The following is a 15,869-nucleotide window of genomic DNA, read 5'->3' on the forward strand; positions in this document are numbered from 1 at the left end:
ATACGTGGACATGGACACACACACATGTGGACACACATACGTGGACATGGACACACACACATGTGGACACACATACGTGGACACACATACATGGACATGGACACACACACATGGACACACATAAATGGACATGGACACACACACATGGACACACACACATGGACACACATACATGGACACACATACGTGGACAAACACACATACGTAGACACACACACATGGACACACATACATGGACATGGACATACATACATGGACACACATACATGGACATGGACATACATACATGGACACACACACATGGACACACACACATGACACACATACATGGACACACATACGTGGACAAACACACATACATGGACACACACACATGGACACACATACATGGACATGGACATACATACATGGACACACACACATGGACACACACACATGACACACATACGTGGACATGGACACACACACATGGACACACATACATGGACATGGACACACACACATGGACACACACACATGGACACACATACATACGTGGACACACACACATGGACACACATACGTGGACACACACACATGGACACACATACATGGACATGGACATACATACATGAACACACACACATGGACACACACACATGGACACACATACGTGGACATGGACACACACACATGGACACACATACATGGACATGGACACACACACATGGACACACACACATGGACACACATACATGGACATGGACACACATACGTGGACATGGACATACACACATGGACACACACACATGGACACACATACATGGACATACACACATGGACATACACACATGGACACACACACATGGACACACATACATGGACATGGACACACACACATGGACACACACACATGGACACACATACGTGGACATGGACATACATACGTGGACACACACACATGGACACACATACATGGACATGGACACACACACATGGACACACATACATGGACATGGACACACACACGTGGACACACACACATGGACACACACATGGACACACATACGTGGACATGGACATACATACGTGGACACACATACATGGACACACACACATGGACACACATACATGGACACACACACATGGACACACACACATGGACACACACACGTGTACACACACACATGGACACACATACATGGACACACATACATGGACACACACACATGGACACACACACATGGACACACATACATGGACACACACACATGGACACACATACATGGACACACACACATGGACACACACACATGGACACACACACGTGGACATGGACATACATACGTGGACACACACACGTGTACACACATACATGGACATGGACACACATACGTGGACATGGACACACACACGTGTACACACATACATGGACATGGACACACACACATGGACACACACACATGAACACACATACATGGACATGGACACACACACATGGACACACACACATGGACACACACACATGGACACACATACATGGACACACATACATGGACACACACACACATGGACACACATACATGGACACACACACATGGACACACACACATGGACATACATACGTGGACACACACACGTGTACACACATACATGGACACACACACATGGACACACATACATGGACACACACACATGGACACACACACATGGACACACACACGTGGACACACACACATGGACACACACACGTGGACACACACACATGGACACACACACACGGACACACACACGTGGACACACACACGTGGACACACACACATGGACACACACACGTGGACACACACACATGGACACACACACATGGACACACACACGTGGACACACACACGTGGACACACACACATGGACACACACACGTGGACACACACACGTGGACACACACACGTGGACACACACACGTGGACGCGGCCGCGTTCTGATCCGGCTCATCGGATCCCAGAAGTCGTTTGAAAAGACGAGTGTGTCCACGGCCGGACTGTCAGGATCCAGATTAGGACCAAACACAGGATCCCAGGAAATCTGTTCTTTGTTCTTCCGGCTGTCTGTGACAGGGATTACATAAGCCTCCCCTCCCTTACATAAGTGTCATTTGTCTGCAGTAAATTCCAAATTCCTGTTGAAATTCATTTTTTGTGTGTTGCGCTCCTGGTGGCCTAGATTTTCGGTGTAACTCGGATACTTTGGTGCACTTTCCTCCTGGAGACCATCTTGTCACAGCGGGGCTGGACTTGTGTATTTCTGTACCGACAGAATGAGCTGCGCTGTGCGGCTCCATGAGGAGAGAGAGGGGCTGTTAACGCACACGGTTTCTATCAGTTTGGGCCGTTCCTCATGTCATAAGATGATATGAAGTGCTGAATTCATAATGACCTAACTCAACTCATCAAAAGGCAAGGGGTACCATAATTTATGAGACATCAGATTTTCAAAAAACTGGAATGTTGAACTCCACATCTCCGGTCCTTTCTGATTATTGCTGTGATATTCAGCATTTTTATGATTCGTAGAATCTTTTTTAATCCCATTGGCAATAAAATAAATGCATCAAAACATGTGCTACTCGTGCACTCCGCTGATAAACCGGATAACTGAGTAACATCGGGCTTCATGATCAAAGAAAGTGGGCCTCTCTCTCTCTCTCTCTCTCTCTCTCTCTCTCTCTCTCTCTCTCTATTTCTTAATGGAAGCAATAAAGGAACAAAAAGTGCAGTAAAGGTTCTCTTTTGCAGCACTTAAATGCATTTAAACACATCTTTTTGTGTTATCTTTACTTGTGTATTGTCGTTTTCGCTACAAAAAAACCCTCCTCCCAGATTATAATCGGCACGGCGTCGGCACACATCGGTCAGATCCCCATTAAAAGCTCTCTTTAACTCTTTGATGGAGTCGATCTTCCGTACCGTCGGTCTGCACGGCTCTCTGAGGAAATCAAATCCTGCAGCTTCACGCCGCACGTCAGGCCAAGTCGGCAGCCACTTATCGCCGGCGTTGCCAAGGCTCGGAAAAAACGACCGGCTGGTGTGAAAGAACATCGTGGCCAAAACGGTGGGGCCAAGCCAATTTGCATTTTCATGTCAAGTTATTTAACTCTGCTCCCCAAAGTGCAGTAACTCTCTAACCTGGTGGCGATTACACTTAAAACCAATCCCCCCCCTAGTGGGGGAAACTGATTGTTGTATAAAACTGTAAATCATAGCTTTTCTTATGAAAAAAAGGCCAAAACTGCTGTATTTGGATGTATTGAACATCATAATATACAAGTGAAATATATGGTTTGGTACATGAGAAAATGTAAATGTCACAGATGTGCGCAAATGTGCCCCAATGCAAATGTTGGAGACCTCGCCTGAATGTTCTCTGTTCTAAACCCTCTCTAACTTTGTTCTGCTTCACTTTATCAAAGTCAACCTTTGCAGAGAGAATGTTCACATATTGTGCTATGATTTGTGTTAGTGAATGTTCACATATTGAGTTATGATTTAGGTTAGAGAATGTTCACATATTGTGCTATGATTTGTGTTAGTGAATGTTCACATATTGAGTTATGATTTAGGTTAGAGAATGTTCACATATTGTGCTATGATTTGTGTTAGTGAATGTTCACATATTGAGTTATGATTTAGGTTAGAGAATGTCCACATATTGAGCTATGATTTGGGTTAGTGAATGTTCACATATTGAGTTATGATTTAGGTTAGAGAATGTTCACATATTGAGCTATGATTTGGGTTAGTGAATGTTCACATATTGAGTTATGATTTGGGTTAGTGAATGCTCACATATTGAGCTATGATTTGGGTTAGTGAATGCTCACATATTGAGCTATGATTTGGGTTAGAGAATGTTCACATATTGAGCTATGATTTGGGTTAGAGAATGTTCACATATTGAGCTATGATTTGGGTTAGAGAATGTTCACATATTGAGCTATGATTTGGGTTAGTGAATGTTCACATATTGAGTTATGATTTGGGTTAGTGAATGTTCACATATTGAGCTATGATTTGGGTTAGTGAATGCTCACATATTGAGCTATGATTTGGGTTAGAGTTGGACCTTACAGCTGCATCATTTCAAAGAAATAATCATCCTGAAAGTGATTTTTTTCTAGGCGGACCTGAAACCTTTTCATTTTTTGCTGTGTGTCATCTTCATTTACTCTTAACCAGTAACATATAGACTGATATTTACACATTTGAACAACATCTCACATGTTTACCTTTTATTATAACACCAAAAGTATTCAAACAGCCCTAGTGGTTGCAGAGAAACACCCTTTTTAGTTTGGGTATGACATTTTCGAGCAAAGGCCTAAAAATAGGTGTATTTTCTTAAAGCCTCAATGCTGTCACTCTGGCAGAACAAGGAGAAAGAGGTTATTTCAAACAGATGATGTTGAGTGATTTTTTTGGGGTGAAAACTGTGTCTTTTTCCCAACGTTAAAATATCAATGTTCAGATTTATTTTCCACATCTTATGAATTGATCTCTCAGGGGGAATTTACCCAACGACCAAAGTTCACTTTGATTTATTATTTCAAGGCCTTTTGATGTACTTCAACTTCAAACCCAAACGAGTATCGGCCCACATGAATGGTTCCCCCCACGGCGTCTGAAGATGCAACAGCGTTATTTCATTCTCAGGGGAAAATAGGAAAAATAAATCTGTCATTGTAGCTGCAACTTTGGAGAAATCTTGCACTCGATTCTCTGGGATTCGTGAATCTGTGCGTCAATCTCTCCCTCTTCATGTTCTTTATTGTTTTACTGTTTATTCATATTACTTTACATATACATATAACAACCAGTTAGTTGTTTTCTATGAATGCAAAGTGTGCTTCCTGGAGCATCAAGGCCTCATGTGATGGACAGAGCATCAGAGCATATACAGTATATACATATTTATACACATATGCATACAGTATCAAATAGTCATATTGATGCAGCGAAAGGAAACAAATGGTGAGAAGATGTCTGTGTGTGCAAGTGGCTTAGGATGAGTTTCTTTATCCACTAGTAGCTTTACAGGGAGTTCATGCAGAAATAGTACAAAAAGAAAATCTGCTTATTCAGTTCTCCGTTGGGTTTATTTGATTCTTCTTTCCTTCTCTTGAGATGACCATTCCTGCTCCTCCGTTCCCCCGAGACAACGGAATCAAATTTGAATGAAACTTTGCTGATTTTGCTTAAAGTATAGGTTTGGATTTTTTTCTTCTTCTCAATATAATACTTTCACCAAATCAACAGTGATAAAAATACATTTTGAAGTTCAGCCAACGCTAAAATGAGAGGAAAATGAAAAATGATGAAAATCAGAAGCCTATCTGGGCTCAGATTAAAACGAGGGGAACGGCTGGAGTGAAACCTTCTGGATCCATCAGCAACAACAGACATGAAAATACATTAAATTACATTAAAATAGCAAGCATTGTGGAACATTGTATTTCAATTTCATGTTACGCATGATATTAATGTTTAGCAGGTAAAGCTGCAGAGAGAGAGAGAGAGAGAGAGAGAAAGAGAGAGAGAGAGAGATGAAAAAACAATGATGAGAACAAACACACATATATGTATATACAGTACATATACAAATATACATACATACATACACATATAAGTACATACACATACATACATACATACATTATATATACACACAGTATATATACATACATACATACATACATACATACATACATATATACATATATACACATACATACATTATATATACACAGTATATATACATACATACATTATATATACACATATATACACACAGTATATATATACATACATACATACATGTGTACATATATACACATACATACATTATATACACACAGTATATATATATATATATATATATATATATATATATATATATATATACATACATACATGTATACATATATACACATACATACATTATATATACACAGTATATATACATACATACATACATTATATATACACAGTATATATAATGTATGAATGTATGAATGTATGTACATACATACATTCATTCATACATTCATACATATATATGTATGAATGTATGAATGAATGTATGAATGTATGTATGTACATACATTCATACATACATTCATACATACATACATACATGTATGAATGTATGTATGAATGTATGTATGAATGTATGTATGAATGTATGTATGTACATACATTCATACATTCATACATTCATACATACATGTATGAATGTATGAATGTATGTATGAATGTATGTATGTACATACATTCATGCATTCATACATACATATATGATTTGTGTTGATAGAGTAAAGGAAGAGAGGACGGGGAGGTGATGAGTGAGAAGGAGGGAGGAGAGAAGCAAAGGGAGGAAGGTGTGATGGGGGAAGGAGGAGATGGAGCTGAACGTCAGTGTGTGTGTGTGTGTGTGTGTGTGTGTGTGTGTGTGTGTGTGTGTGTGTGTGTGTGTGTGTGTGTGTGTGTGTGTGTGTGTGTGTGTGTGTGTGTGTGTGAAAGAGAAAATAATAATGATATCCAGTAATAATAATACAATATATGCTATTGTGCTTGATTTGGGAAAATAGTAATGAAAACATTCTAAATACACACATTTGATATGTATTTGTTTATCAAGAAAGCTCCACATCAACTCCACACACACGCACACACCCACACACACACGCACACACCCACACACACACGCACACACACCCACACACACCCACACACACACAGATGTTTGCTGACATGAAGACGACGTCTCTCCCGCAAATAAGCAGCTGCTTTATGAAATTCATACTGCATGCAATTATGATTCTGAGGGGCGTGGAGCGGGAGGGAAGGAGGGAGGGAGGGAGGGAGGAGGGATGGAGGAGGGAGAAAAACATGAGGAGTCATGTTGTGGGTGTGTTCAGAAGAAAACAAAACATGTCTCTTTTTTTCCTGTATGTTTTGTCTTGTGATTTTCCTGCAGCTGTTGATGAAAACAGAGAGATGACACAAAGATAAAAATACATAAATACACAAATACACTGACTCCTGATCTCAGATCTAACCAGACAGACCATAATATGACCTTGGACACGTATATAATGACACACACGGTCTTACCACAGGAGAGGTGGAATGTAGTGAAGCTGTAGCGACCCCACACACACACACACACACACACACACACACACACACACACACACACACACATTCCTCTGTCCTCTCACCAGTCCTGGATTCTTTAGTCTAACAGCTGAAAATGCCATGATTCCTTTTCCCAGCCGCACACACACATGCACACACACACACACACACACACACACACACACACACACACACACACACACACACACACGAACATGCAGACGCTTGCACATAATGCACAGGCTGTCTCACACACACGGTCACATGATACACCCTCCAGGATTTTCTCTCCTGGCAATTTTAATTCCAGCTCGAAGAAAAAAAAGGGTTTCAAATCTTTTGAACTCGTATATCTTGAATGAAATCAATTAGATTAAGTGGTGAATCTATAAAGACTGACATGTGGTGTACTCTCTCACGTTTGGAACTGAATAAATTGGGAACAACACACACACACACTCACACACACACCATAAAACAAGCACTCAATAACTCCAGGTATTAGAAATGTTCCCGACATATAAACTGCTCCATTGATTTTTTTAACACAGTATTTACCTTCTTTTTATTTAATTTGTTCCTGGTGTTCTGGTGTGGGTGTTACTGGCATCCCCAGAAAATGAGGCAGTTTTTTTTTCTGGCAGCAACAACCAGATGAGTCGCCGTCGGACGTTTACCCTTCATCGCCGCCGTCATCATCATCGACTCTCGTCTCCTTCTTCTCTTACTTCTCTCTTTTCTTCATGTTCTACTTTTCACCTTCATGTGACCTCAGCCTGACGTGAAGGTGAAGGCGGTCAGGACTCTTCTTCAGGGCGCCCCCTTGTGGCCGGTCCCCTCATTTGGTCAAACGGGGAGGAGAGCGGCACAGAGAGCGGCCCCGTCTCCTCCTCTTCCTCCTCCTCCTCTTCCTCTATTCTCCCTGTAATGTATTTGTATCCGACCCCTCACCTTCTGGAAACACAAACAGGGGTCGGACAGATGTCCGGCGCCGCCAGCCAACACTTCCTCATGAATATCAACGGCACGACCCACGGAGCCGCTCATGGGTTTTTAACCGGATTGAACACGCAGCTTCTCCGAGTTTCGCGACTTTAATCGCAAAAGAAACATCTCTTCCCCTGGGAGCCGGAATGATGAACTCCTTCATCCTCATGAATGTTGTTTCCAAACACCTGGTGAGTGTGTGATTGTGCAGATTGAACCCATTTCTTTAATGTTCACCTGGTGCAATATCCAACATGTGCAAGTACTTTTATATACGTTTTTTTATTCAGTCTGTATATGTAATATTCTTCTTTACTGTTTTTTATTGTTTTCTATTACTGTTTATTTATGTTACTTGATTGTATTCACTTGTGAGCAATGCTGCTGTAATCCTGTCATTTCCCCACTGGGGGACTAATAAAGGATTATTTTATTTTATCTTATCAAAGAAATCAAATACAATAAAATAAGAGTAACACAACTTTTTGAGTCCATAAAACTACTTTTAGTCCAAAACTACTTTTAGCAGGTCCACTTTCACTTAGCCTTGATTTACTTTGACGTTGACATATTGTCGCCTAATAACCAAATAGTTGCCTTTTTTTAATGTTACCGCTTTACAGATTAAACATATGAGAATATGTATTTCAAAAAGCACGACATCTATGAAATAACATGTCGTAAACTAGCCTCAAAACGTAATCGGTTGACAGAAAGACTATGAAGTCGATCTGGGAACGTGTTAGCGAGACGTCTGAGTCGTGTTTGTGTCCACGCGGTGAACATAAACCCAATACAGATAGATAGATATATACTTTATTAATCCACTCTCCTTCTTGCTCTGATCCGTCTCCTGAGAAACAGATCTGACTCTTTAGCCGCTAACGGCGTAGCAGCACTTAAATGTCTCTTACTGATAGATATTGTAGTTTCACTTTATTGAAGTTGTACTTCCTTGATTCTTGTTGTTCTGAGTTTGTCCTCATGGTTGAATGCACGTATTGTGAGTCGCTTTGGATAAAAGCGTCAGCTAAATGTAATGTAATGCAACGGCTCCACTGTGTTCCCCAGCTTCGGAGACATTACATCATCGCGTATCAGAAACATAACAAAACATGATCATGTCGGCCAAACGTAACACCCATCAGGCAATATGCCGAGTCATTAAAACAAAGACGTTGTCGACATGAAGTGCCTTTTATCTGGAGTGCCTGAGCAGCGTAGCTGAGGGCATTAGCGATCCACCAACCCGGCTTCCTCTGGCGGGATTAAACTTTTTATTAATGTTGTGATTTCTGGGTCATAACCAGCTCTCCGCTGGCTGCACAGTGCGATACCGCATTACAATCCCGTTTATCCAAATCCCATCTTCTCATATTGTCAAATGCATAACACTGCGCACACACAGCCAACAGGGAGGGAGCGCTCCCTCACACACACACACACACACACACACACACACACACATATGTAAACACACAATTACACCAACAGATGAGCCTAATCTGGAGCTACTGTTGTGTGCGTTTCGCCGCCGCCCCCGGGCTGCACGTGTCACGCGCCTCCATACATCAGGGGCGGCGTCTTATCCGGTGACGCCGCATGAGCTTTTACAGCATCTGTTAGCACTGTGAATTATCCAGTGGACTACTTTCCGCTGCGGGGGGAAACTATAAAGTTATGCATATGTCTCTATGTAGGCCAGAGGGAAGGAGGGAAGGAGGGAAGGAGGGGATGGAGGGTGATGTGATTGTCAAGACGTGCAGGATTCCCACTTTGCTATCCAAGCAGAGGCCGTGCGTGAAAGAGAAAGAGAAAGAGAGGATGAGGGGTTAGAAAGAAAGCTGGAGATGAGACTTTAAAGCCTTCACTGATATTCACAGGATAAAAAATATGAAAAACATCAATATTCAGCCACATTGCGGCTGCAGGCCTCATGAGTTCCCGTCTCTCTCCATCCATGATGCTGCAGAGCTGGGAGGAGGACTCCTTCCTCTCTTTCATGTGTGTAGCTCTCACACGCACACACACACACACACACACACACACACACACACACACACACACACACACACACACACACACACACACGATGTGCATGACGCGATGTCGCTGCTCCAGAGGTGAGCGAGTGAAGGAATGTTTTCAGGTTACTCTGAATAGTTCAAACGCTCACGAGGAAGAAGAAGAAGAAGAAGAAGAAGAAGAAGAAGAAGAAGAAGAAGAAGAAGAAGAAGAAGAAGAAGAAGAAGAAGAAGAGGAGGGGACCGGAGGGGACCGGAGGGGAGGGGAGCGAGTCTGTTGCTATGCGACCAGACTGCGCTGTTTGAGAGCATAACCATCCATGCCACACACACACACACACACACACACACACACACACACACACACACACACACACACACACACAGATGCATGCACCCACGCACATGCAGAAACGGTGGGAATCCGCAGAGACAGACACCAACAAAATATTGGACGTGTGTGTGTGTGTGTGTGTGTGTGTGTGTGTGTGTGTGTGTGTGTGTGATCACATGCTGTCAGACTCGCCCTCCGGTTGTTTTATTATTTATTATTTATTTATCTGTCTGTAGAAACGACACGTGTTGCACGGCGGCCCGTCCTGGGAGAGGCACCCCGAGGTTTCTTCTTCTCTTCATATTCATATTCATGCTCTGACCTTCAATGGCTGGTTGACTGATTGGTTATCAGATATGAGCTCAGCATATAATGCTCAGCATATAATGCCCCTTTCATGTGTCGTGATAGAATTCCCCCCCAGAGATAAAATAAAATGACATTTTTTTAAACCTTTTGTAGATTCAGGGAGAGCGTGGTTCTGCTCTCTCGTGACCCGCCAGGACAAATCATACAAAGGCATGAATATGTCTTATTATTTATTTCTATACCTTGTACACATTTTCCAGCTCCTGCAATACCTCGACTTTGCATATTTCAAAGCGTCTCGTTGTCGTCGGGGAGATTATCTCAAACATCCACACGTGTCTTCACACGTGTCTTTACATCATGAAGTTATTAATTTATGCAGTATTATGAAATGTTTTGAAGTCGCAGATAACTGAACACAGAACGAAACTAACACGGAAAGAAAAAGAAAAAATCATTGAGTCGGCGTGGATTAATACACAAATCAAGGCAGGTTTGTTTTCTGGGGTTCACTCTAACCTGTGCTGCGACTCTTCACACGCAGCCTTCATATAATCTGATATCGACATGAGTAAAACTAATCATACACTTTTAAAAAGTAAATCAACACCAGGCCTTTTGCAGCTCTCTTTCGCGGCAACCTCCGCATCTGAGAAGGGAAGTCACAGTTAAAGTGTCTTAAAGCTGCATTCTCTCTACTGACCACCAGGGGGCGTCTCCTCTGGTTGTATAGAAGTCTATGCTTCATGTGTTAAAGCTGCATTCTCTCTCCTGACCACCAGGGGGTGACTCCTCTGGTTGTATAGAAGTATATGCTTCATGTGTTAAAGCTACATTCTCTCTACTGACCACCAGGGAGCGTCTCCTCTGGTTGTATAGAAGTATATGCTTCATGTGTTAAAGCTGCATTCTCTCTCCTGACCACCAGTGGGTGACTCCTCTGGTTGTATAGAAGTCTATGCTTCATGTGTTAAAGCTGCATTCTCTCTCCTGACCACCAGGGGGTGACTCCTCTGGTTGTATAGAAGTCTATGCTTCATGTGTTAAAGCTGCATTCTCTCTCCTGACCACCAGGGGGTGACTCCTCTGGTTGTATAGAAGTCTATATAAATGACTCTACTTCTCTCTTGATTTATCACCTCATGAATATTGTAAACATGAGTTTATAATCTCAATCTGTAGTTTCAAGTCTTCTTCGATAAAGTATGTTCATTTAGTACATTTATTTTAGTCAAATAGACAACAGCAGGGTTTGCTTTAGGGCGGGGCTACCTTGTGATTGACAGGTCTCTATACCACGGCGTTGTCCTGGGAGTTGTCCGTGTTTTTATCTTTCAACTTCAACCCTTTAAGTGTGTTTTCACTTCATGAAAGTTAGCTGGAACGTTTTGGTCGCCAACGCGTGTCGCTTGTACTTATCCCATAGTTTGTTTATTCTCGTGACCCGGAGAGCTCTCGTTTGATTATTTGTGCTGCTTGGAGTGAGTCACACTTTATTATAGAGTTATGGACAAAGAGGCATGGAGGAAGTCATCTTCAGTGGAGCCTGTATGAGTATATGTGTATGAGCCTGTGTATGTATAATAAACACAATGTCCATTTCATCTCTTTCATAATTTGGTGGTTTTTCCAGCGTAGGATCTGGTTATGACAGTGTTTTTTCCTTCTTTCCCACGATTCTCTCTTTATTAAATGTGTCATAATCCCAGAGTCCATCTCTCTCCCTCGGCTGCTTGGCCTCCCTCCCCTCCCCCATCCTTCCCTCCCATCCCTCCCATCTCTCTCTCACTGGTCTTCAAAGCAGCGCTGCAGCTCCTGAAATATAGATCGTTTTCCTTCTGTACATTTCTGACGCAAAAGAAACACACACACACACACAGTGATACATCAGTGTGTGTTGCGGCCGTGTACACCTTTTTTTCACACACACACACACACACACACACACACACTCACACACACACACTCTCACGGTGTTACTCTATACGTCGTTTTGTAACACAGTTTGTGTTGCAGTGGTTTTCGGCTTCATGAGGAATGAACTGCAACCGTCACTAACATCTCACTGCCTCCTCCGCTCGTCTCTGTAAGGCCTCTGATGATGAGGAAGATGATGATGATGATGATGATCTCTATGTTATTATGCATTAAATTAAAATGTCGACCTTTATTCACCACCTTACTTAAATATAACTAGTAAGTTTAAACGCTGGACGTCCCAATTAGAAATATACATGTTCAACAATAAAAAAGGATTTCCATAACTTAAAGTGATGCACGGCATAAATAACACACCATGGAAATGATTATGTAAAAAAATAGCACTTTTTTATATAAATATTTGTCACATTTGTTATATGAGACAGAAAAGCAGAGAGAGGGAGAACGTGTGAGACAGTGATTTTTAGGCCAGGTCTATATTCTCTCCCCGATATGCATATTTTATATTTTTGGACAACGGGACACCTGGTCTGGGAACTATAAATATGTATTAAATATTATATTTCACAGCATTAGTTGACATTCTTCAGTCAAAGAGGTGGACCAACAGACGAAAAACTTCTTCCAATTTCCAACCAGTCCTTTCTCTCCATTTAAAGACCGTCGCCAATCAGCCAAAGTCAATATGTCTCGACTTGTCAACAACAACAACAACAACAAAAATGACCTTTTTACTAATTAGTGGAGGACATTTATCCCCGCATGAGTCCACAGGAAGGAATCGATCGGCACGATTTTCAGGAAAAGTCGCTGAAAGACAAACGGAGCGAGACGGATGCGCTGTCTCTTTAAGGGGCGGGGCCAGTGGTTTGGGAAGGCTCCATTTTGTTCTGATCAGCCAATAAAGGTTTGAAAATTCACTGATCTGACCTCTCTTCACGACTTTCCTTGTTCTCGCTCTACATCCGCTGGTCCGGTTCAGAGTTACAGGAAACAGCAGCAGAGTCTGAGCACTTTCTGGAGTCCGTCGGTTCCTAATGGAGGCGATCGTCTTACAGGCGAGATGCTTTCTGGTGAAACGGGTTTGTGTCGTCGTGACGACTCTCATGGGACGGCCTCCATCGTGTTTCAGCCACATCTTCGTTTCCTCTCCATTCTTCCTCCACTCGTTCCCTCCTTCTCAGCTCTTTCCTTCACTTCCCACCATCCCTTCTTCCATTATTGATCTGGTAAAAAATAAAAAAATCTCTCAGATCCCACAGAGTAGCGTGTCTGTCTGTCTGTCTGTCTGTCTGTGTGTGTGTGTGTGTGTGTGTGTGTGTGTGTGTGTGTGTGTGTGTGTGTGTGTGTGTGTGTGTGTGTGTGTGTGTGTGTGTGTGTGTGTCTGAGCGTCCTCTCCAGCCAAGTGGGACTTCGGACTCCACTTTGCCTCGTTGACATCAGCCGTTGCCGGGTGTGTTCATAACTACGGTGACCCTGTTGTCAGGGCGACCGCCATTATGTTGTCACGGAAGCACTCGGGCTAATGGAGGAGCGTATAAATGATGCTGCGCTGTTGCTCTCTCCCTCTCTCTCCCTCTCTCTCTCTCTCACTCCACTCTCCTCTCTCTCCACTCTCTCTCTCCCCTCTCTCTCTCTCTCTCCTCTCTCTCCTCTCTCTTCTCTCTCTCTCTCCCTCTTTCTCTCCTCTCTCTCTATCCCCCCTCACTCTCTCTCTCTTCTCTCTCTCTCCCCTCTCACTCTCTCTCTCTTCTCTCTCTCTCCCCTCTCACTCTCTCTCTCTTCTCTCTCTCCCCTCTCTCCTCTCTCTCTCTCTCCCCTCTCTCCACTCTCTATCCTCTCTCTCTCTCCTCTCTCTCCCTCTTTCTCTCCTCTCTCTCTCCCCCCTCACTCTCTCTCTTCTCTCTCTCCTCTCACTCTCTCTCTCTCTCTTCTCTCTCTCTTCTCTCTCCCCTCTCACTCTCTCTCTCTTATCTCCTCTCTCTCTCTCCCCTCTCTCCACTCTCTCTCCTCTCTCTCTCTCCTCTCTCTCCCCCCTCACTCTCTCTCTCTCTTCTCTCTCTCTTCTCTCTCTCTTCTCTCTCCCCTCTCAGTCTCTCTCTTCTCTCTCCCCTCTCACTCTCTCTCTCTTCTCTCTCCACTCTCTCTCTTCTCTCTCTCTCACTCTCTCTATATCCTCTCTCTCTCTCTCTCTCTCTCTCTCTCTCTCTCTCTCTCTCTCTCTCTCTCTCTCTCTCTCTCTCTCCACACACACATACATTACTAATGGGCCTCCATAATAAATGGCTTCCCTGTTCCTCAGACGCCATGCAGCCATAAATCGATGACACTTTTACCTGACCTGCTTTCTTTTACTCGCTTTTACGCACACGCAGACACACACACACACACACACACACACACACGCACAGACACACACACACACACACACACACACACACACACACACACACGCACAGACACACACACACACACACACAGACGCAGCTCTGTTTACCTGAGTCATTTCAGCTATTGATTGAAGTTTTATTGACGGCAGTCGTCATCTGTAAACAAAAAGATGCCCATGTCTGCCATGTTGATAGACGATGATCTGTGACACACACACACACACACACACACACACACACACACACACACACACACACACACACACACACAGCAGATGGAGATCGTTATCAGTCATATCATGATTTTCTGTCAGAGGAATGCTACCAGGGACACATGCTGAAAAGCTGACAGTGAAGAGCAGCCGTGTTTGTATATTTGGGCTCGGCATGTGTGTGTGTGTGTGTGTGTGTGTGTGTGTGTGTGTGTATGTGTTCACATATCTGATCCTGGTTGTGGGTCCCAGTTTTTACACGTGTACGTGCCTGTGTTTGAGTCTGTCTGGCAGCTGAGTATTTACGCGTTTATCCTCATGCCGTCTGGCAGCTACTCAGCAGGTAGTGTCCCAGTGTGTGTGTGTGTGTGTGTGTGTGAGTGTGTGTTTTAAACCAGTTAAAAGAGCACTATGGTCTGTGATACACAGGTACACTATTTAGTTTCAAGATCACATCTGCTTTAAGAGTCGAGTCTTGGAGAGACTACACAGCAGAGGCCCTG

This window comes from Taurulus bubalis, assembly GCF_910589615.1.
Source record: "Taurulus bubalis genome assembly, chromosome: 17".
Taxonomy (NCBI): domain Eukaryota; kingdom Metazoa; phylum Chordata; class Actinopteri; order Perciformes; family Cottidae; genus Taurulus; species Taurulus bubalis.